Source organism: Pseudopipra pipra, chromosome 1, assembly GCF_036250125.1.
Source record: "Pseudopipra pipra isolate bDixPip1 chromosome 1, bDixPip1.hap1, whole genome shotgun sequence".
NCBI classification, from domain to species: Eukaryota; Metazoa; Chordata; class Aves; order Passeriformes; family Pipridae; genus Pseudopipra; species Pseudopipra pipra.
The window spans coordinates 36,872,084-36,894,921 of record NC_087549.1 but is presented as its reverse complement, the minus strand read 5'-3'; the positions used below and the strand labels follow the sequence as shown (position 1 = coordinate 36,894,921).

The 22,838-nt window shown below is 37.7% G+C and overlaps 1 protein-coding gene across 4 annotated transcripts in view; it reads left to right on the top strand.

Moving 5' to 3' along the window:
• NKAIN3 (sodium/potassium transporting ATPase interacting 3) overlaps window positions 1-22,838 on the top strand; it is a 350,285-nt gene that overhangs the window by 7,522 nt on the left and 319,925 nt on the right. Inside the window, exon 2 of one of the 4 annotated variants that reach the window (XR_010430059.1) lies at window positions 10,164-10,249. The exons of the other annotated variants lie outside the window; for them this stretch is intronic. The gene's annotated coding sequence lies outside the window, so the exon portion shown is untranslated. The remainder of the gene's footprint in view (window positions 1-10,163; window positions 10,250-22,838) is intronic. 4 annotated transcript variants of the gene reach the window in all.

The following is a 22,838-nucleotide window of genomic DNA, read 5'->3' as shown; positions in this document are numbered from 1 at the left end:
GTTTTACCAGATGACCTCTAGAGATTCCTTGCATCTTAGGTTATCCTGTGATTATATGATCTTGTCAGAGCAAAAGGAATAGGGCCTCCAGTTCTTTATTAGGAGGATATTTAAATTACATAGCAATTTGAATTGTTTTGAAATAATTAGTTTCTTAATTTGTTGCAGTTGTAATACTGTGGAAATAGTCTTGATATGGCAATAACAATTCTAGTATTCAGTATTCTTAGTGTCAAACTTCAGTGTTAAAGTAAATGAGAAGTACCTGTGATGGCCTTGTCATTTATAGTTTCGCAAGTAACAATTCTGTGATACAATGTAGTATATCAGATCTTTCAAACTCATTAATATTGAAGCAAAATATATTTTATTCATTCAACCTTGTAATTAATTGCTAAGCAGTCATTTTTGGGCAAAGAGCCTGTTAGTTTTATCTGTACAGGGAAATGAACTGCACATTTTTGGTTCCAGATAAATAATACAAAGGATCAGTAATAGGTGACTGTTTGGTTCAGGAAACTAATAATATGATACAGGGTTTTTCAACTCTAGGTCACATTTTGAAATTCATTGCAAGTTAGATGAGGGCAAATGTCATTATGAAATATTTATATTAAATGCTACTGGTCTTACTGGACCATCAGTATAAAAATGTCATCTCTATATTAGTCCCAATTTCCACCTTTTAGAAGGGTGAAGGTTGGTGGGCACAGTAATGTGAAGACCAAAGTGATCCTTTTCCCCAAGTTTCCCTCAGGTCATCTTCTGTGCTAGCAACATAGCTCAATGAATGTTGCACTACCATACTGGACATGATATCTTTGTAAACTTTACAATTTAACATTATTTTTCATTTTGATTTAATTTAATTGCAATGATTTGGTGTAAATTTCGTCTTTTTCATTGGTCTTTCTGCTTTATATTTAGTACATTTTGCCTTGAAAATAGAAATCAGGCAGCAGCAAATGGAAAGTGTCTCATTTTGAATCTTGAAACAGCTTGTATTTGTCCAAGATGAAACAGTTTTCTTCCCATCTCTGAAGAGCAGTTAATGCATAGCTTCCTAAAGGATATGTCAGCAGGTTTCAGATCATGCACTGCTGCACTTAGTGAGACTTGCAATTCCTTGACAGAGCCATGCCAGCATCACTAAGTCAGTTTTTAGTATGTCATGGGCTTTTTTTTTCTTGCATGTGTGACCAGTGAAATCTTTGTAATCTTGCTATAGATCCATGCCTTTGGTAGGTCTCTAAAAGACAGTGGTAAGCTGAATTTAATCACTGTTCTCTGATCTCAGGAACAAACAGAGTGCTTAAGACCCTGATAATGAAATGGTAGTAAAAGATTTTATTTTAGACTTTTTACTTTTTACTATACTTCCTTATCATCTTGTCTTCAAACACAGCCATATCTTGCATGTAATCTCAGCTCAGATGGATTTTTTAATGCTGTGGTGGTTTGGGACTTGTTCTTACAAGTTGCTGAATGCCCTACAGTTCTCAGTAAAGTTGCTGAAAGTCATTCTTTTGCATAAAGGCTCTTTATAATGACAGATTCAAGCAAAAGCAGCAATGAACCCCTTCTACCTAGTGAATGCCAGCATTACAGTAAAAGGAAAAAAGAAAGTTTTCTACTTAATACAACAGTTTAATTAACAACTTAATACAGTTTTGGCCAGACAAATATCCCTTACAAAAATTTAACATCACAAAGAAGTAAAATTGAAAATTTTATGAAATGAAAAAGGAATATAATTATAAACAAATTATTTATATTGAGAGTGACTCTCTTGAATAATCACAGTTGGTTATCCCCCAGATCTCTCCAAAGGGGGTTGATAGAAAGGTGGCATTTTTTTTTTTTTTTTTTATTTAATCAGTACAGAGGTTTTGGATGACAGTGAGTTTAAATATATATAAAGAGTATGTATGTTTGACAATGAGCCAAATGGAACTTCCCTAAGGAAGGTTTTGACACACACCAAAGAAGATACAGATATAGTCAAGTAGTAATAACAATAATTAAGAACTGAGCAGAAAGATCCTGAAATAGTTTTATAGTGATGGAGATTATGTGGCAACATGGGATGAAAAGTGTAGAAAGGTGCATTTAGATGAGTATTAAGAAAGTGGGATGTGGAAACCCTCTTCACAGACAGATGAAAGTTGCCTCTGTGTGTGGGAGGAATTCCTGCCCAAGGTTTCACTGAAAACCAGATATTAAGGAAAAGATTTTTATTCATCTTTTCTAACATATCACTGCTTCTAGTTTCTCACTATTCTATTCTAAAGTAACTGTGTTAGTGTCAGACTCTTTGAATAAAAATTATCAGGGGACTAAAATCGTATTATGATGATATTTTCTAGGGAGATTGGAATGACTGGCAGTGTTTCTCATCCAATTTTAGTTTTTGCCTTTGGTTGAGCCTTGAATACTCTGTGTTGTCCTGGGAATGCTGCAACTTCACTGCCTTGTTGCCAGTTCCCGGAACCTCCTGTGAACAAAGTGCTTCTGGAGCTTAGGAGCATGCAACTGAAGCTCAATACAAGTCACAGGGGAAACGAATAGACACATAAATCCTTGTTGGCTGATACTATGCATATCTACAAAAGCAAAAAAACCCCTGAAACAAAAACAAAAAACCAAAAACAAACACCCCCCCAAACAAAAAAAAACCCAACAACAAAAACCCAAGGGCAATTTCTTAGATGGAGTGAAAAGAGCTCATGTCAAAATGAATTTTGGAATCAGGATTCCATTAAAATGGAGTGCACAGAGAAAAATCCTTCTGGAAGTTTAGTTTCCACAATCAAGGAATAAAAAGCTGAAGAATTCTAAAGCTGGAAACTGTAGTGCATTATAATGCAGGAATAGCATCACAAAAATATATAGTTTTGCTTCTGCTTGTGAGCTATTTATTTTTTCCTGCTAAAACTTGCTGTATCTTTCTATTACAGAGTGAGCAGAGTGTTTCATTTCTCTAGTATGTATTTATTTAATGAATTAAGTAGACGTCATCAAGGTAAGTGTTTAGACTTTAACTGGAACAGAAACCTTGCTGTTTCTACTGATTGAATAATTTGCATCATAGAAACCTGGAAAGCCTCTCTGTCCTCTAGTGCAGATGGAGCTACTCAGAAAACTGAAGATAGATGGTCTTCTCATGGAGATCCCTTGAACTACTGAAGATTCTTTAGTAAGTCTATAATCAGCCAGCTGTACATTTGTAAGATACTTGTTTTAGTGTACTCATCAACATGGGCATTCAGGAAGCCTTAAAACTGCCCAGATTTGGAAGACATTTTTGCCAATTACCAGTGATTCCACTTAATTCTTATGCTGGTCAAAGTCACAGGTTTGTGCTCAACCTCATTCTTCTTCTTCTTTCTGTTCTCATCAACAGGAAACTCTTGACTCCAATGCCTAGCTGTGAAATGATACGCTATTTCCATTTTCCTGTTCCTCTATTTTCTGGAGCCAGATGATTTGTTCACAACTCTCATCCCAGTTGTTTCAGAGCAATTTCCAAATTCTGATCTTCATCTGTTTATCATGATAGGATTCAGATCTGTTTCCCTAAAGAAGTCAAGACTTAAAGTTTACTTGTTGCTATAAATGGACACAGTGTGTTGTGCTTATCTGAGTGATTTTCATCTATACAAAGTAAGTTTTCTTTTAGTGCATGCCACAGTTATTTGTGGCTCTTCACATGATGTTGGTTTCACAGCACTATAAAATGGTCTGGTTAGTTCAGAAAAGAAGGGAATGTGGACAAGTGATACTGGATAGATGAATTAGTAATGTCATTTACTGTAATGCAGTTGCTAGAGGACTTGCAATAGGAGTGTTGGGATGGACTGAAAAAAAAGCCTTTTTTTTTAATTTACAATGACAAATTAGACGTATGAATGACAGTAGCATAAATACAAACTTCATTCAAATGTCACAGATGAGTTTAAATGTACTGAAGTATATTAGATGCCATGAATGGCTTTAAGTTGTATATTACTAATGTATAATTTAGTCATAGCGGTTTGATGAAAGCCAAAGCTGACCGAGTTGTGCCAGAAGGAACCACAAAGTGCCAAAGTTTATTTAAATTGGATTAAGTGACGAAGCCCTTCATTTCTCTAATACTTTTTTTTTCATGAGTTAGACATCATGAAGATAAGTGTGTTTATATTTTAACAGTCACATCTGTTAATCTGTACAACTGTAATCAATTGAATGCTCTGATGACTCTTTCAAAATGTAGCCTGTGCAGCTGAGATGTGGTGTGCTACCTTGCACAGTGATAATGCAGGGTGTGGAGCAGCCTCACCAGGATGCTACTGAGTCCCATCACATACATACATGGACCTGGTTGCTTGTTCTGTTGTGGGACAGGTGCTAAACCACCTTGATCTACTGACATTTTCTACACACCTTGTGTTTTGAAAAGAAGTGATTGTGTGATGGTGGGAGAGCAGTACTACATGTAACCTCTTTTGGTCACATTTAATGAGCGTGGACCATCTAGAAAGAGTGGGAGAAGCTGGTATCAAATAGTTTAATTGCATTTTTTGTGTCTGTGAGAGGTTACAGGTTTCACCGTTCAGCCAGTATGTGATACTTACTTGCACTGAAAGCTGAAGAACTGTTTCTGCAGCACCTTGAGCTCAAAAGAGTGTCAAGGTTAACCTGAGCAACTGAGATTCTGATATTTTCATTTTAGATTTAATTATTTATTATTTAGATTTCTTACATATTTGGTTCACTTGATGTATCTGACCAGTGAAATTCTTGGCCATATGAATCTCTTAGTTTTCTGTGGGATTTCTAGACTGTAGTTAGATTTCTAGGCTGGACTATAGTTAGTGCACATTCCAGATGTATTGGAGTGCTCCAGTACTACTGTGGCTTCACTGTGCTTATTCATCTGTTGAGAAGCTACAGTAAATAATGCCCCAAGTCCACTGCTGAGTTTGCACTTTTAAAGATCATTTGAAGCACACTGCAGCTGAAGTTTGCTGTGAACTAGGATGTGTGTCTGAGATACAACCTGCCTCAAGCACTTACAAACCAAAACAGGTAATGGAGTCAGAAAAGAAGGCATGCAATTGTTTTGTTTTATGCTGTACAGAAAGTCTCTGGAGTTGTAGTTTAGGCTGGTTTTATGCTTGGTGCTTCTTCACTGTTTCTGTGTGCAGTTACCATAATTCCTTTTTTTTTTTTTTTTATATTGGCCACATGTGACTATGAGCATACTAACATTTTCGTAGGCAAATTCTCTGTATTTGCGTGGGCTCATAATCTGGAAAACACATTTCTTTTTAATTGTGTGCTTTTTAAAAAGTGATTTGGAGGTGCTAAAATACATTGCAAAGACAAAAATCCCTCTCTGTTTCAGGAGGAATGTCTCTTTTGGAAAGATTGTTTTCAGGAGTTGACAGATTTGAGTTGATCCCAACAGAATTAGCTCTCCTGCAGAATGAGACTTGCAAATAGGTATACTGGCACTGACTGCATACTTAGCTGGGGAGTCCCTGTTGTGTTGTCACTTCTGGACACAGACTCTTTTGGAAGATAGGAGTCAGTCTCTTAAGGGCGTTCTGGAGAATGGGAAAATAAAGACGTATTGCTCAAGTACTGGAACTGACCATCTGCATACAGGGAAGGGACAGTTTTAAGTCAGGGAAGAGTTTTGTTTCTGCTGATGGAAGCCCTGTTTAATTGGCACTAAAAGAACCATGGGTTCATGGGTTTCTTGTTATATTAGCTTTGTCAACTCATTTATTCAATTAAATTTTTGTTAACTGGAAATGTCAAAAAATTACAATATCATGGCTGGGCTTCACAAACAAAGATTTGGGAAGGGCTCTACCCATGTTTGTTGCAAGCGTGTTGGTGGCTAAAAAGGCCAATGCAAGATAGACGTGTCCGGTTGCAAAAGGCACAGCAGAAAGACTCCTTAGGTGGTATATTCTGCAAGGCACGATTCTTTCTGCGTTGTCTTTTCTCCTCAAGGGTGATCCTGCGTGCTTTCTCAAAAGCATCAGCAGTGTTATGGATGGTCTGTCTCCAGGCCTTCTGATTGGAGGCCAGAGTAGATCAGTTATGGTGATCAATATGGCCAAGGCTGAGATGTTGTTTCAGGGAGTCCTTGTATCTTCTCTTTGGGGCTCCTCTCTTGCGGCAGCCGGTGGAAAGTTCACCATAAAGTAAGATCTTAGGGAGGCGGTGGTCCTTCATCCTTGAGACGTGACACTGAAATAATAAGAAGAAATCCTAATCTCTTGGGTGGCAAACTTTAATTGTTGCATTTTCTCTGAATGACAAAAACACATCTGACAGAGAATCCCAGCTATCTAGGCAGAAGAGGAATTTCCAAGGCAGCCAGTTCACATTCAATTATCTTCCTCTAGAACTAAGGCAATAAATTATGCTGCTTTTAAGGGGTAATCTCTGTGACTTTAAAGAACATAAACTCTCAGAGGCATACCAGTCTGACTGTGCTAAGTGTTGAGCACCTCCTGTGTTGGAATGAGTAACCTCATCTCCCACAGAGAACATCAGGACTTATAGATACTGATGTCCTCACTCAGTGGCATCACTACCCAGAGGGATCAAGCTGTAACTGATGCAGCTGTGTTACTGACTGGGCTGGTAAGTGGAAGCACTCTTAGGGGGTGCCATTAGATGAAGTCACTGTAATGTACCATTAGTAAGCCTGCAAAAATGAGTACCCTCTTCTAATCTGAAAAGTGTTGTGGTTGAGAATACACCCATTGGATGTCCTCAAGGGAAGATTTCTTTCCCACATACTGACTCTATCAGTGTTACCACCCGGCATTTCACTAGCATGAGACTTAGCTTTGTAACATTTCACAGACCCCTACATCATGCTGAGTAGTGCTGGATCATCTATTATTAATACGCTCACTTTTTTTCTAGACAAGAAGTATCTTATTTTCTTGTTAAATCTTCCATTACTTTAAGATGGTTTCAAGGTCTGTTCTGCTCTCATTTTATTAGTTGAGAACAAAAGCTTTTCAAATATCAGAAGTTAATATATGCTGATTTCTGGATAAGCAAGAAACTACATCAGGTTTTGAGGCTATTTTATTACATAATGATATCTTTAGGTTTCATACACTGTTTTTATAAAATAGTTTCCTTTTTCTTATTTGAGTCCATATCCATACAGAGTAACAGTTTTGCATTAGAAATGCTGGCTGCATGGCAATGTGAGACTCTTGCCTATAATTATAACCAGTTATTATTATTTGGTGTGCATAAAGAATTCAAAGAACTTCAAAGTTACAGAATTAAAATTGTGTTTGCTTACACAGGTTGATGGAGACAGTCACTTGTTCGTTCTGCTTTGAGATGTCCTGAGGCAAGGCAGTGTGCATCTGGGAACTGTGAAGTTAGTTAGCATGGTGTGATGCCTTGGTTAACAAGCCTGTGGAGAATACCATAGCTCAGGCACAGTACAGTGCTAATGCATCCACAAGGCTTCTGGACAGAAGCTGGCCTGTATCTGGATGAGCTGGAACATAGGCAAAGCAGTCAGACTAACTCTGGAAAATATACACAGGCCAACTAGTATAAAAACAGGAGAGTTATCAAGGTGTGAGGATGCACATTCTTTGAAATGCTCAGGTTGTTGTGAAGAAAGACACTGGGAGAGCAGACTGGGTCTACCAGTTACTGCTTTGTTGGATTCCAGCTTATTGCTTTGATCAAAACCTGATTTGTTCATCCCAGTCAGCTTTCTGTCTTGGATTGGTCTTTCTTGGACAGCAGAATGGAATAGGCCACCTTAATCCATAATGCTGTTGTAACATGGTTTGAGTATTAGGTGAAAGGTAAGCATGAAAAGGAGTATCATGACAGAGAAGTGCACCAACCGAATGTCAGGAGTGCCACACTGACATCCTGCTGCTAATGGCCAGGTTAGCCTGGGATGGTTTTGCCTTTGTCCCCTGTGTAAGTTTGGCCTGGCTCTCTTGCTGAGTCCAAGCTGTCTCCTCCCCCCCTCCAACTCTCTCAAGAGAGGAAAAAAAAAATGAACCACAGAAAAACCAAAGGAAGTCCAGATGAAAAGGGGATTATATAAAAAATATATATTTACATATATTTACAATTATATATACGATTTGAATATATTGTACACACAATAGGGAACTCCTGAGGGGAAAAAAGGGAAAAGAGAGGGGGAAACAGGGATAAAAAAACTAAAACAAATATCCTCCAAATATACACCGCTAATAGAGAGCTAGCGAACAAACAAATAAAAAAACCCCGAATTAAATACTTCCCTGAACGAGACAGCAGAACCACGTGAAGCACCAACAAAGTCCCCACACCTCCCAAAGGGAACCAGAGATAACGGCAGGTCGGAGCAGGCAGGCCTTGGCCTATACAAGCAAAGACCGTCTGCGGAGAGAACCTGTCACCTTCAGCCATTGGAAGAGAGCGAACTCTCTTATCTACGCCTTATTTATATGTTGTGTTACGTTAAAGGATGATATGGAATACTTCCTTAGATTTCTGACCCCATTGCTAAGGAAGGCCTAAAAAATCCAAAAGCCAATGCACTACATCCCCCCATGGCTGAAGCTCAGCAGAGGAGAAGATTCTCGGAACCAAGTCGGAAATTGTATCATACTTTTAGAGTTCCTCTGCAAATCTCTTGCAATTTTGATTTCTGGAGTTTTGTTTCCTAAACTGTACACAGGTGGAATAAACTGACCTTATTATTTAGCTGATGTAGGCCTAATTTTAAGTGCACCATTTTTGCTCTCAATTTCCAGATTCATTCTTATCTTACCGGTAATAAGCCTAACACAGACACTGAATTTTACCAGTAACCTTTCTTGCTCAGTTGATCTATTTTTTTCGTCCTCCTTGTAAGTTTTTTTAATCTTTAGGGAACTTTGAAGTACTTCCCATGCTCAAAAGTGGGTTTGTAGCCTTTTACTGCCATTACTGCTAGTAGACCTTGCTTGAGGCCATAGGGAAGTTGGGACAAAGCCAGGGAAAAACATCAGGCTGCCATCTTAAGCACAAGATCACCATTTGTCTTTTATAAGCCTGTCTTGTCTGATGCTTTCAAATTTTCAGAAAAGAGGGCCTTGAGATTGAAGTGTTCATGCTTTTTCATAGCGCAGATATAGATTTTTCCTTGGGAAAGTTTGACCATGTCATGCTGGTCTGTTTGTGAGCCACATGGTGTGTGGTGATGGTACATCTGAGATCATTATTCCTTGCTTTTACTATTAGATTATTTAAAACTCACTTTCTCTGGCTCTCTAGCCTCCGTAAATCCATTAACATAAGTGGAGTTATGGTCATTTATACTTCCTGAATATCAGTTTTAAAAGATAACAGCTGAGTACTTGATGGTAAGTGTCCTTCACATATTTGAAAAAATTCCTCTGATAATAAATGTATATTTTTAAATGTTTCTTATGCCCACATTTTAATAAAATGCTTAATAGGATTTGAGATTATAATGGTGTCACTGGTAGTTTCTCATACCATTGTCTGCATTAGGGGGTTTGTGTCTCTATATGCTCTGCCTCCTTCATCCTTGTCCTATTTTGGAAAATGTAAAGATCCTCACAGGTTTTAGGCTGTTTTTACAGGGAAGACTCAGGATAGTCCTGTAACTTCTGGCCTTTCTGGAACATGCGTTTAGGTCTCCTTTGAAGAAGCATAGATGAATGATGGTAAGGAAGTTGAAGATATGGCCAGCATAAACACAGATATGTTCGGAAAATAATATTGCCTTCATTAATATTGAAGAAAAAAAATTCAAAAATAAGTATGTTACCTAAAACCAATTGGAAACCAATGGAATAGTTCTCACTGATTTCAGGTTTTGTAGTCAGCCCTGCACACAGTTGTCTGCAATGCTTTTTGTGTTTTCCTTTAGTTTTTTTCTTTTTTATTCAGTGCTTAAATGCACTTTTTTTAGATTTGCTGCAAGAGGCAAAATTTAGGCTTTCCTGACTGTGGTTTATTGAAAAACGCAATCATAACATTGCATTAACAGAATTCTTCAAATCTAGCACTTTTACTTGACAGGGAAGAAACTTTGTTGCATCTGGAATTGTTGTCTAAAGACCTTTCCAGAGGTGTCAGGAGAGATTACCTGTGTATTCTTCACCTTTCAGAAGAAAGGAAGAGCTGTGAGCCAAACCTGTAACTCAGGGCTGGAACCAACACATTCCACAGCATCATGCTGGAATATTGGTAGAAGGTAAGAAAACATAATAAATGGTCACTTTTCTGAAAATGTAAGACAAGATTCTTGGAATATATATAATTTTAGTTTTTGTTTCAAGGAGTGGTAAGAACTGGTGCAGTGGGAATATCACAGAATCATAGAATTGTTAGAGTTGGAAGGTACCTCTAGAGATCATCTTGTCCAACTTCCTTGCCAAGGCAGGGTCAGTAGAGCATGTTACCCAGAAACATGTCCAGGTAGGTTTTGAATGTCTTCAGAGAGGTAGACTCCACAATTTCCCTGGGCAGCCTGTATCAACAAGAGATTTAAACCCTTGTTTTAATGATGTTTTCAGATACAGGTGCATTTTTCCATTTGTGCAGGTGAAGAAAGCCTTGGCTTGATTGTCCTCCCTTTGAAAAATAAGAGAAATATTCTCACTGAATTTTGTGTGAAAAGGGTTATGATTCTGGTTTGAATGGTGCATATTTACTCCCATTCTGTCTCACTGAGGAATTATTTTTGCATGAAATATATACATACTATATGGGTTAAACACTGTTCCATCTTTACTTTTCTATGAAAACAAATTTCCAGGGATTAGGGGTTCTGTTACAGGGATGTTTGATCAGGGACATATTGTTTGTACAGTTGATTCTGTCTTGAGGCAGATGATCTCCTGTGGCTGCTTTTGACCCTGATTTCAGAAATGGCTAAAAGAAAATGTGCACAAGCTGAATTAAAACCCACAAAGGACTTGCGATATTATGTTGGATCGAAAGATCTAGTAACAGAAACTCTGTAGTAATGCTTAGGTTTTGCCTAATTTGCAGTCTGCAGTCTTAGCACTACTGGCATAACTTCATTACAGGGGTCTTTTGGTGTAGATGGGACATATGTCAACAGGATTTTCTCTCTTCCTGCAGGCTCTTATACTGCCACTTTAAATGTATAAACTTAGCTGAGGCAGTTATCTACTGATGCAGCCTTGTCCCCATCAGTGGCTTTGCCATCCTAGAGCAGATAGCTGTGCTGTTGAAGTTTTCATTTGAGCTAATAGAAGTACAGGGCCATTATGGCACAATTTTGTGATGTAAACTGGATAGTACCTGCCTATGCAAAAGTGAGAAACATATTCAACTACTATCAGTTCTAACATATGAATGGGAAAGCTGTCTGTGCTACTCCTATTCCAGTTATGAAGCAGCTCTTTTTCCTTTAATAATAGTGAATGAAATGGTATGTTTTGAGGAGTGAGAATCTCATTAGTGGCAAGCAGAAAATTGTACACACCATTTGGACACTGATTATCAGAAAGACATTTTGTTAATTATGAATTAGGCCAAAAATGCTTAGTCTGTGCATGTATTTTGTTGCTTTAAAAAGTAATAATCAAGGGTTCTAATAATGACATAAAATAAACAGCTGAAAGGATGGGAAGGAAGGCAATGACAAGAGAAAAGAGTATAGGTCTTCTTTTACATGTGAGGGTCTTGTTTCTGTTGCTGTATCATTCCAACCTTACTCTTCAAGTATCATCTGAGCTCTGATAGGCATATTGATTCCTGGGGTACTCCTTATTGCTCAGATTCTAAATAAAACAAATAAGTCTGCTGGGATCAACTCCTTTGCTTCTTTGTCTTTAGCCTAGAGAGCTCACAGTTTCTCATAAACTTGATAAAAGGCCAATTTCTCCTGAATATCTGCCGGTGACTCAGAAATGTATTTTCTCAGTCTTAGATTTTATAGTAGTTTTCTTCCATATACATGTTGTTCTGCCAATATTTGCAGAGTGTACAAGGGTGACTGTGAAGGAGCAAGCTTCAGGATGGGAACAGTTCCAGGTGTGGAGAAAAGTATATAGCAATTGGCAGGACTTTATTGTATGGACCTTACAGTTATCATATGGACTTTACTGTTATTATGTTGTTTCATTGTATTCACATAACACAGTGCACAGCCTGGACAAGCCCAGGCTTGCCATGAGTTTGCCTGCTCCCTGCTTCCTCCACTCCTCCCCCTTTTGCCTGTGTCCCTATCCTGGTTTGTCCCCCTGCTTGTCTGTCTCATGCTCCGCCCTATGTTCTGGCCCTTTCCCCTCCCGAGCTGACAAAAGACGGTGTGCACGCGTGAATAGGAGATTCTACTTGCACCCTTCCTCGTGTCCCATCCCCTCTTCGGACTGTGGCAGGTGACCATGCTTTAGACTGCCCAACACCATTTAATGAGTGGATATTTTTCATATTGAATCGTATTGAATCACATTTCGTGTTGAATCATTTCAGTCAACAGGAGTTTATGAAAGGCGGGTCCTGCTGACCAACCTAATCTCCTTCTATGACAAGATGACCTATGCAGTGGATGTCTGTGGATGTTTTTTACCTGGACTTTAAGAAAGCTTTAGATACCGTTTCCCACAGCATTCTTTGCAGTATTCTCCTGGAGAGACTGACTCCCACGCTGGACCAAGGAAAGAAGTCCTGCCCCTGAGGAGTAAGCAGTGGCAGTGACAATGTCTGATGAACTGACCAGAGCTCCCATTCCCTGTCCCTTGTGCAGCTGTGGGAAGGAGGTAGAGAATCAGGAATAAAATTCAGCCCAGGAAGAAGGGAGGGGTGTAGGGGTAGGTGTGTTTTACTTTTCATTACTCTGATTTGACTGCTGGTAAATTCCATTAATTTACTCAAGTCAAGTGCGTTATTGTCCATGACGGTGAGTGATCTCTTCCTGCCCTTATCTCAACCCATGAGTCTTTGATTGTATTTTTTGTGCTTGCCCAGCTGAGGAGTGGAGTGATGGAGCAGCTTTGGTGGGCCTGATATCCAGCCAAGGTCGACTCAGCTCAATGTACAACTTTCTCCTTGATAATAACCCTTGATGGTTTTGGTTATTACGTATATCTATTTCCACAGTTTCCTTCAGATTGTACAATCCAACTGTTAGTGACCATTGATCAAAATTCTGCTGTTGCGACAGACATGGCTTTGTCTTTCACTTCTTTGAGGAACCATTCCACTAAATGATCCTGAGACATGATCTATCTGAGAAAGTGTAGTGAGAATATGCTTGCTAAGATAGCAAGGAAAACTTCAGATTATGCTCCTGACATGAGCTGATCTGTGCTTGCAGCCCAGAAAGTCAGCCATATGCTGGGCTGCATCAAAAGGAGCATGACCAACAGGTTGAGAGATGTGATTCTGCACCTCTGCTATCACAGAATCATGAGGGTTGGAAGAGGCCTTCATGTTCACCTAGTGCAACCATCAACCCAGCATCACCATAATCACTCCTAAACCATATCCCCAGCGCTCTGCTGAGACCCCATCTAGAGTACTGTGTCCAGCTCTGGACACAGGAAAGACGTGGACCTATTAAGGGTTTCTCTTTAATTATCATAATTATATCTTTGTTTTCGGCATGTGTTCTGTTTTTTACAAACAAAGTGGAAAAGACCAGCATCTTGTTAATGACTGTAAGGTTCAGCATGTCACTCATCATCCACTCCCTGTGGGCCTACAAAACAAACAATGATGCTGTTCCAAGGACTATCACAAGCACCAGGTCAAATATACTTGGAACTGTGGGTTCTTTGAGATCAAAAGTTCATACGTGATTCTGTTGCTTTCCTGGCTGGTGAAGAAACAATCATGGGGTGATGTGGTCAAAGTAATAAATGAATACATGTGCTCTTTTTTATTATCCCAGAAATTTAGATCATTCTGTTCAGTCAGAGGAGTTCAAAGAGCCCAGTTTCAGATAACTGACAATTTGCTACTTAAACCTTAATCTCTTAGTTTAGACAACATCTGGCACCACGGGGCTGGAGTGCTGAGGCACATCCATCTAAAATTCATGTTTTCTACCTTCTATAGATTAGAGTCTATGAACTATATAAACATATAAGGTATGCAAAATAATGGTGGGTTCTGTATCAGCAAAGGTAAGCTGTAAAGATCAAACTTTGTACATTAACTTGTGCAGTGTCACCATTAATTCATTGTTTTAAGAAGAAACTACGTTATTTGTTACCTATTTCTAACTGTCAATAAAATGTATTCCATGTGGGAGAGCTCTGTACTACTGATTGATAGTTCATTGTTCAACCAAATGTTTTAACAGCTAGAAAAGGAACAAGATTTTTGGTAACTACTGATGACAGATCTTTCAATATTTTTCTTTTTAATCTTCTTTTTAATGCAAACTATAAAACTCTAAAAGAGCATCTAGAAGAAAGAAGACAAAGCTGCACAAAAACTTCCAAGAAGCATTAAACAGCACTGTCAAATTCATTTTGTTTGAATTTTATGCAGTCTATTTTAAACTGAAAAGTCAAATTTTCACCTAATGTGAAAATTTTAATTTATTCAAAAGTCTGTCTGTGATATAACAATTACTACAGAGAAGCCCGAGCCATCCCTGTGAAAATATGAGCACATACACATGTGGAACAGGAAAATAGAAGTATTTTAGAAGAATGTCACTAAAGCAAAATAAGTTACTGTGTATATGCGTGTGCGTGTGTCTTGTGGTGTAAACACAGATTTTGGTTGGTTTCTACTGCCTACCTCAATGTGTGGTTGACTCTTGGGAAGGCATTGATCTTGGAGGAATTGTTCAGTCAATCCAGAAAAGCAATGGGATGGGGAATTTGAGAATCTGAGCTTGTAGAAAGCCCACCTGATTTATTTTTATATGATTATAGCAGTTAATGGATTTTCATGCAATAGTTTTATTACTGTTGAATCAATATTTTTAGATAAAAAGTTTTCCACTGTGTAAAATTTTTTGATCAGTTTATTATTCATGTGCAACATTTATACTGTGTTACTCCAACTCTCTCCAATAATTCCTGAACAATCAGCACATACTTAAGGACAAGCCTGTGAGCAGCATCTTTGAGAATAGTGAATGCCAAGTCCACATGTGAATTTCAGCTGTCACTGGATTGGCTGATATTAATTCTGGGTAGGTTCGGCATTTGAAATAGATATATTGGGAAAAGATACCTGTACTGAAAAACATTTTTTCTATTATTATTTTGTGGAGATTGGCACACACAGAATTCAAGAGATTCATGTAGCTGACGTTAAGTGCAAGAGTGTATCTAAGACTGGGCTTTAACCTGTGAATAATTGTGCCTTACCAATTTTATTGGGGCTTTTCTTTTTTTAAGTGTAAAACTATATTTTAACTGAAAGGGATTAATAAGAAAACTGTGAATGTGATGTAAGGTCTACAGAGTGAAACCACTTTATATTTAATGTATCAATCTTATCATAAATTGTCTGGAGACCAGCGTCTGCAGGAAAATTACAGTAGGCTCCAAAACAGCTGGCAACTGCATTTTCAAATTTATAGATGGAAATAAAAAATAAGTAATTGTTGGAATTCTATGTTGTGTGATATATGCTCACATAGTCTTCCTTTTCTTTCTGCAAAGGGATTAATTTATAAGTGTATGAAAAAAGACAATTGTTGTGTGTTTGAGTTCATAAACAATTTTTCATACACCTCTTATTTTTTAATGTTTTCTTTAGGACTTGCAAATATTTATTTTTAAGAGGGTCCTTAGATTATTCCCTACTATATATGGCGCTCAGTCTTTCTGTCTCCTATTAAATGGAATGTGAAGGTCAGACTCCAAGGCTGCAGAAACAGCGAGGGGATGTATTTCAGTCAGTGTTGGATGTAGTTTCTTTTTGATGTGAATGTGATTTGCTAGGTTTTATATATCCTATAAAATAACTCATGACAGCTACATGCTACAACAGATAGCTTTTCTTCCTTCCATAAACCTTTGACTTGACTTTTCTTTCCACTGACTTGCATTAAATAGAAAATTTGTGCTAACTTTTGCTCCATAGATGTTCAGAAAGTATGGTTTAAATGTGGCAGAAACCCATGAAAATATTTTCAGGGATCAGTTGGCTGCAGGTGGTGTTTGTGCTGACAGAGATGGAAATGATTTATCTGAAGTTTTGTTCCTTCTGGGGTCAGGCCTGGCAATTATTTCGTCATGGTAGAAATGCCCGTACTTACTAGTAAGGTGCTGGCTTGAGATACGTGGTGACAATGGCTTCTCCTTTTTCCCCTTAAAATCCATCCTGACCAAACCTTTCTTAGCCTTTTTTTCCATCACCTTGACATGTAGTCCAGTGTTTCCCCACTTTTTTTTTTTTTTTAATCAAGTGACTGTATCTCAGTTCTGAAAAGGATGGAAGATATAGAGTGTTTCCACAATTCTCATGTTTCGAAATCACACTGAATAGCCTTTGAAAAAAAACATACTTTCCCTAGTTTTGCCTATTTGTGTACTTATCTGTAGAGGTTCATGCATATATAATTAAACAAAAAAATATTCTTAATTATTTTGAAAACCATTTTCTAATGCCTTCTGAACCACCACACCATCTGTAAACTGCTAACGTAGTTCTAACAGAGCAAAAGTGTTGAAAGTGTTCACACTGGGAATCATGATGAAGTTAATTAACAATAGAAAAGTTACAAGAGAGTTTATCTTAGCTATACACTGTATTTTAGTGAAGTTTCCAGAGTGGTCAGGTGTGAGAGAAATGCGGTATTAGAAGATTATAAACTGGGATCTATGAATAAGGTCAAAATAAAGGCTGAAAATAGTTTGCTGAGTACATTTAAGAAGCTGAAACTTCTCTGAAACTCCCAGGCAAATTGGGTTTTCTCACTCTACGTGGAGTCGATTCTGAGCATGAATTGTCATTTGTGGAAATTGTGGAAGGCTAAGGAGTACAAATGCACCATATATTCTCTTTAGTGAGAAAAAATTCAAATGAACTGTGTGTGACTTGGTGAAACATAAGGACAGAGTAGAGATAAAAGATTTGCACTACAGACCTGACTTCTTTGTGACTAGCTGGTACTAAAGCAGCCTCCAAAACCCATTGGTTTATACATTGCTTTCTTCTGGTTTAGTTAAGGACATGCAAGCTATTTCCCAAACTGTTTTTCAGTACTGTTTTTATGAAACTATTTTCTGGGGAACATTTGGGATAGGTATAAAACTCCAGATATTGCCAGTAATGACTTTTTGCTTTTATTTTTCCATAAAGCAGGTTTGTTCATGACTACTCTATTAATTTGGATATCATTTGTTTAGTACCATCTTGAAGACAAGCAGACAAGTTACTTGGGCAGTTGAACGGAGAAAACTGGTGTTGCATATTGTACTTTGATAATCAACTTCAAAGTAGTAAAGCTAGAAGGATTCAGAAATATAATAATTAGATCTAATAGGAATAGATTCACTGTAATGGATAAATAGTGAAACACATGAGAGGATCTGGAGGCTGTAATCATGTCTTGTAATGTTTTTCAGTGTCTGAATTCAGTTTTCACTAGTGTTACATCTGATCTACAGCTGTGTAAAGGAAGGAGTGCCACATCTGTGTACTTAAAGTTCTAGCCACAGCCAAATTTTGCTCACTTGCTAAAGAATTTAAATGACTAGTCTTTATCTGATAAGTTGTATCTTTCTGTATTAATTGCATTAATATGCACTTACCATTTTGCATATTATTACATCCCTGTTCCGCTGTTGCAGTCAACTAGTTTAAGGCTGTTTCTTGGTAACTGAAAATTATGCATATGGTCCCAGGTAGTGCTAAGAAGGAAATCATGTTCTTGCTTTTGCTGTAAGTTTTCTTCAAAAATATTTAAAACATTGAAAATAAAAAGCTATTTTTTCATGCTTTTAATTGTTTGAACTCAAGACAGCAGAGTCGGTAGTTGGCTACCATTTTAATATTGTACTGTGTTTCTCTTTGAGCAGAAGTACTGCATCCTAATGAAAATGTCATGATGTAATATGAATTACTTCATATGCACATTTTTCATGAGTAATAGCAGTTTTAGTCATATTTCTAACCAAAGTTGATTGTAGTCATGAATAAGATAAATACGCTTTTTTCTCTTTAGTTTTTATTATTTTCTACCAAATATACACATGCAAATACATACACATATATGTGTATGTATTTATTTACTTTCTGATTCATACCATTACTTGCTGTTATGTAGGTATTACCTAGCATGTGCAGAATTTTGTGTTCATTTTGTTCTTGTTGGTTTGTAGTATATAATACATAACCACATGGTTACTCTCTGTATGACATGCTTTATTGACTCACTGTAGTTTTCACATGCCAAGTATTGGTGGGATATACTTCTTTAGGGGGGTTAAATTTTAACTTCCTTACCATGAAGTGGTGGATATTTGAAGATTTGAGCGTATTGGATAGAGATGTTCTACAACCACCATGAGTCCCTTGTTATCCTGCACAGATTCGTCCCTCGAGGAGTCTCTCCACAATTGGTCTCATCCTGTTGTACTAATGTAGAACTGGCCTCTTCTCTTGAGCCGATCACTTCCCTAAAACCTGATAAGGCAGGGGATGCAAGGTGACGGTAGGGCATGTACATCCTTCACATTGGTCTACTGGAAAACTTTTGGAAATGTAATATATGAGTGGATTGTAGACTGGCAGGCCAGGGTTTAGGCTCTGGAATAGGTATGTATATTGCTGGACTTACAGGTTGCTGAAGTTAGAAATGTTTTGGGGTGAACATCCAATCACTGACTAAATAAAAATTCTCAGTCAATAGGATGTGAAAAATACATAAAAGAAGGTGGAAAATAGGGATGTCTCTATGGATGAGAACTGTTATTTTTTACGCTAGTATATGTTTACATGCTTCGAATTTTCTGTAGTTCTCTCATTGCAGCTTTTTATTGCTTCTTAGTAGCTTAGTATGACTTGGAAGAAAGCAGCTGATGATGCATGAGAGAAAGTGGTATCCACTAGGGTGTTTTTTTCCTCTTCATTTTAATGCACTGCATATGGATATCTTCCGTATCCCATTTTATGTATTTTTACTATCAGTGCAAAGAAGTGGAACAAATGTGAGCAAGAACAGATTTCATTTGCTCTTTTGCTGCCATTATCCTGTTAGTACTTTATTACTTACTGAAAGCCTATCTTAGAGTAATGGTATGGTGCTGCATAAGAGCAAAGATGTGATTAATGACAAGGTTTTGATCTTTTTTCTGTTGTAATGGGGAAATGCTAACTTAAAGCAGAAGTTATGTGCTTTGCCTTACTCCCTGAGAGTTTAATGTAAGCAGTGTGGAAGATGCTGCCATTTGCAGTATAGCTGATAACATTACTCATTATACATATTTTCTTCCGGTTGATGGAGGCAAGTTCTGCACGTAGAGATCTCAGTTCCTACATCTTTATGCATTATTCAGGATAAGGGATTAACCAATATGTGTGGATGTATTTTAGGCTCTTGGCTGTTTGGAAACCACTCATGGTGATTGTTCTAGGTACCAGAGCTACATGATCAGTCGCCTAAATCACATGAGATTATTTCTATTCCTTACTGGATGATCAAACCTTACTGGTCATGCAAGAATGACAAAGCAATGTGACAAGGAACTACATTGTTCTTTTCTTTTCCCATTAACCACTGTTTGACCTTCCCAGTTTCCTCAGACAGCGGATGGCCCTGGCTAGGGCAGGACTGCCAGAGTCTTTCTGGGGAGGTTCTTCTTGCACCTGCTGAAGTGGTCACTTTTTACTGAGGCATTTATGTGCTGGAGGGATACAAAGAATTACATGATGATACATTATCCTGTCACTTGTGAATAAGTGTGTTAAGACTGAAAAGGATTCTGTATGTGCTTTTGGATCTGCTTATATATTTCAGTCAGCCTAGAGTAGAGCCCAAACTGTGGGTGGTCTGATAAGCTCTGAAATAAGGTTTTGCGTCCTCTGTCCCCAGCAAACTGAATGAAGCAGATACCCCTCCTTTCCTGTCCCCTTCTAATCCTTTTTTCTTCTCTATTTATACAAACACTCACCATCAGAGTCAGACTAGGTGGCAACATAGTGTTTAGAGTCATGGTTTGACTTTTTGAAGGCTGAAGAAGGAATTGAGCTTGTCTTCCATTACCTAGGCAAGTGCTCTCACTGCTCTGGAGAGGAGGCAGGGAACTCCCCAGGATGCTTTAAAAAATCTGGTGCTGGGTGCTGCTCTGAAAAAGTGATGATAAGAAGTGTGAAAGCTCCAGTGTGAGTATCCAGCTCTCAAGTGCCCAAATTAGGTTATTTCAGATCCCCTTAGTTTCTGGATTCAAATTGATTTAGGCATGAACTAGATATTAAACACTTCCTCTCTCTAAGAAAATTTAGCATAAAGCAGAAAATCATATTTTTAAAGTGCCAAGGGAGATCTAAGGACACAGCTGGGGCTGCAACTGAGGTTGGGAATAGTCATTCATTATTCTCAACAATGCAGAGTTTATCAGGTTCAGAGTCTGGCATCAAAATTCTCACAGCACTTTTAGTCTTTAATCTTGGAACTGCTGATCTAGCAGGTTTCCTATTCTTAAGATGTTTCCTTTGAACGTAGCAGATCTTTAGGGGATCATAGGTCCTATATCAGGATTAATAGTTCATAAAACTAGTTTACTGAAATCACTTTTAGCCTTAAATATTTCCACAATGCTCATGGGAGAAAAAACTTTATCGACAGAAATGTTGTAGCAGCGATGAAAAGGCAGTGCAAACCTGACTGAAATGAAATCTAGTTCAGAATCTGAGAGAAAAACTGTCCACCGTGGTTTTGCTTCCCTGTCTGACCAAACTGATCTTGGGACCTTCTCCCAAGATATGAGGACTATGATATGAGGGGAAGATATGTGGAGAAAATATGAAAAATATGAGGAAGAACTACTCTACTGTGTGGGTGACTGTGCACTGGAACAGATTGCCCTTAGAGGTTGTGGAGTCTCCCTCACTGGAGATATTCAAGAACTATCAGGATGCAATCCTGTGCCACGTGCTCTAGGATGACCCTGCTTGAGCAGAGAGGTTGGACCAGATGACCCACTGTGGCTCCTTCCAACCTGACCCATCCTGTGATTCTCAAGTATTTGAACTGCTGTCCTCTGTTGTCTTCATACTTTCCCCTGATTCTTCTCCTGTCATTTTTGGCATCCTCTTTCATAACATCCAAAATCCTTGCATCATTCCATTAAAAAATCACCTTGGTTTAAAAAAACCCAGTGTAAACTGTAACTAATTTCTGCTCACCAGGATGTATATACCTGGTGTAAATCTTTCCTTTCTTAGCCATACTTGTACAACACATCCTCTATTTAGTTCTTAATCCTTAAAACACCACATAAACTGCTTTTCTGAAGTCCATGGTATATTTATGTAATTTCTTATGTGCTTTATGTACAAAAGCAAATTCCATGTCAAGTTACTTGCTTACCAGTGTGAATGTGGAGAGTAGGACCAACAAGTATTTGTTCCATTCTAGCTGTGTTTCCTGTCGTAAGCTTAAAACATTTACGGGTTGCATAAAAGAAGACCTAAAAATAAAAGCAGATTTACATCAAAGCAGAATTAAATAGTCCAAGAGCTGCAGCACAAAACTGGGCTACTTTCTTGATAATTCATAGCAGCCATGTGGTCCACACATGCCATCAGGTAAGAATGTACATCTGGGTGTGCCATTCTTTTTTCTTCCTTGCTACGTAATTAAGTATGTTTACATGCAGATATCCATATATTTTAGAACATTTAAGAAAGATTGAAAGAAATTAAGAATTATTTTTTCATGCTTTTTAAGTAACTAGTGGATGGACTTGAGCTATCCCGGTGTATATTATTGTCTGACTTAATTCCTGTGGTGTATCTGAAGTAAACTGCTGATGTTTTTCAAGACAAAGGTTTATTGATTTTTATGGTGCTCTCAGGGAATCATTACTTTCTTTCTAGCACAGTTACCTGTAATCTTTTGGGAACTGACTTCTGTTTGGATGAATTGTCATCTGTTTGATCTGCAAAGAGTCATGAGAGAATTACCGGTGACATGGGACATCACACTTTTTTGATAAAGAACTTTTCATTGAGCTGAAATGCATGTTTCTGTGCTTTTAAATATTCAAGTTATATCTAAAACTGCAAAAAAAAAAAAAAAAAAAGAGAAGAAGGAAATCTGAAGAAGCTATTAATGACCCTCAAAGCAAATAAAAAACCAGAGCGTATGAAGGAGAAGAAACACTCTCCTCTTAAATAGTTCTAACAAAGAGAGCACAGTTAAACATGGTCTGTAAATTGTAACTACTTTTTTTTAAACTGAGAGATACGGGAAATCAGCAAGACAAGAATTCAAACACTTCATACTGGCTGCTGAAACCAAGTTTGATCAAGTATACTCAACCAATTTAGTAGTCAATTTGTTTTCCCAGTGACATGGGTTACAAAAATGATGCTGTTCAGATTTCAGGATACATTTTAAATATTTGTAGTAGTTTATAAACATTAGTAAATTATTTTTTTGCAGCCTGAGTCATATATATATATTTTTAAACATAGGCTATGCAGAGATTGGGTCAAATTCACAGGGTAGTTGAATCTGAAATAAAAATAAATATAAAAAAGTAAAAATTGAAGTAAATCATGTAGCACATGATAAGTTTTCAGTGTCTTAAAAACCATACATCAATGTTAGTGGCCCTTGCAGACTGTACCGTAATGATAAATGATATAGAAGGGAGCCCCTTGAAAAGAAT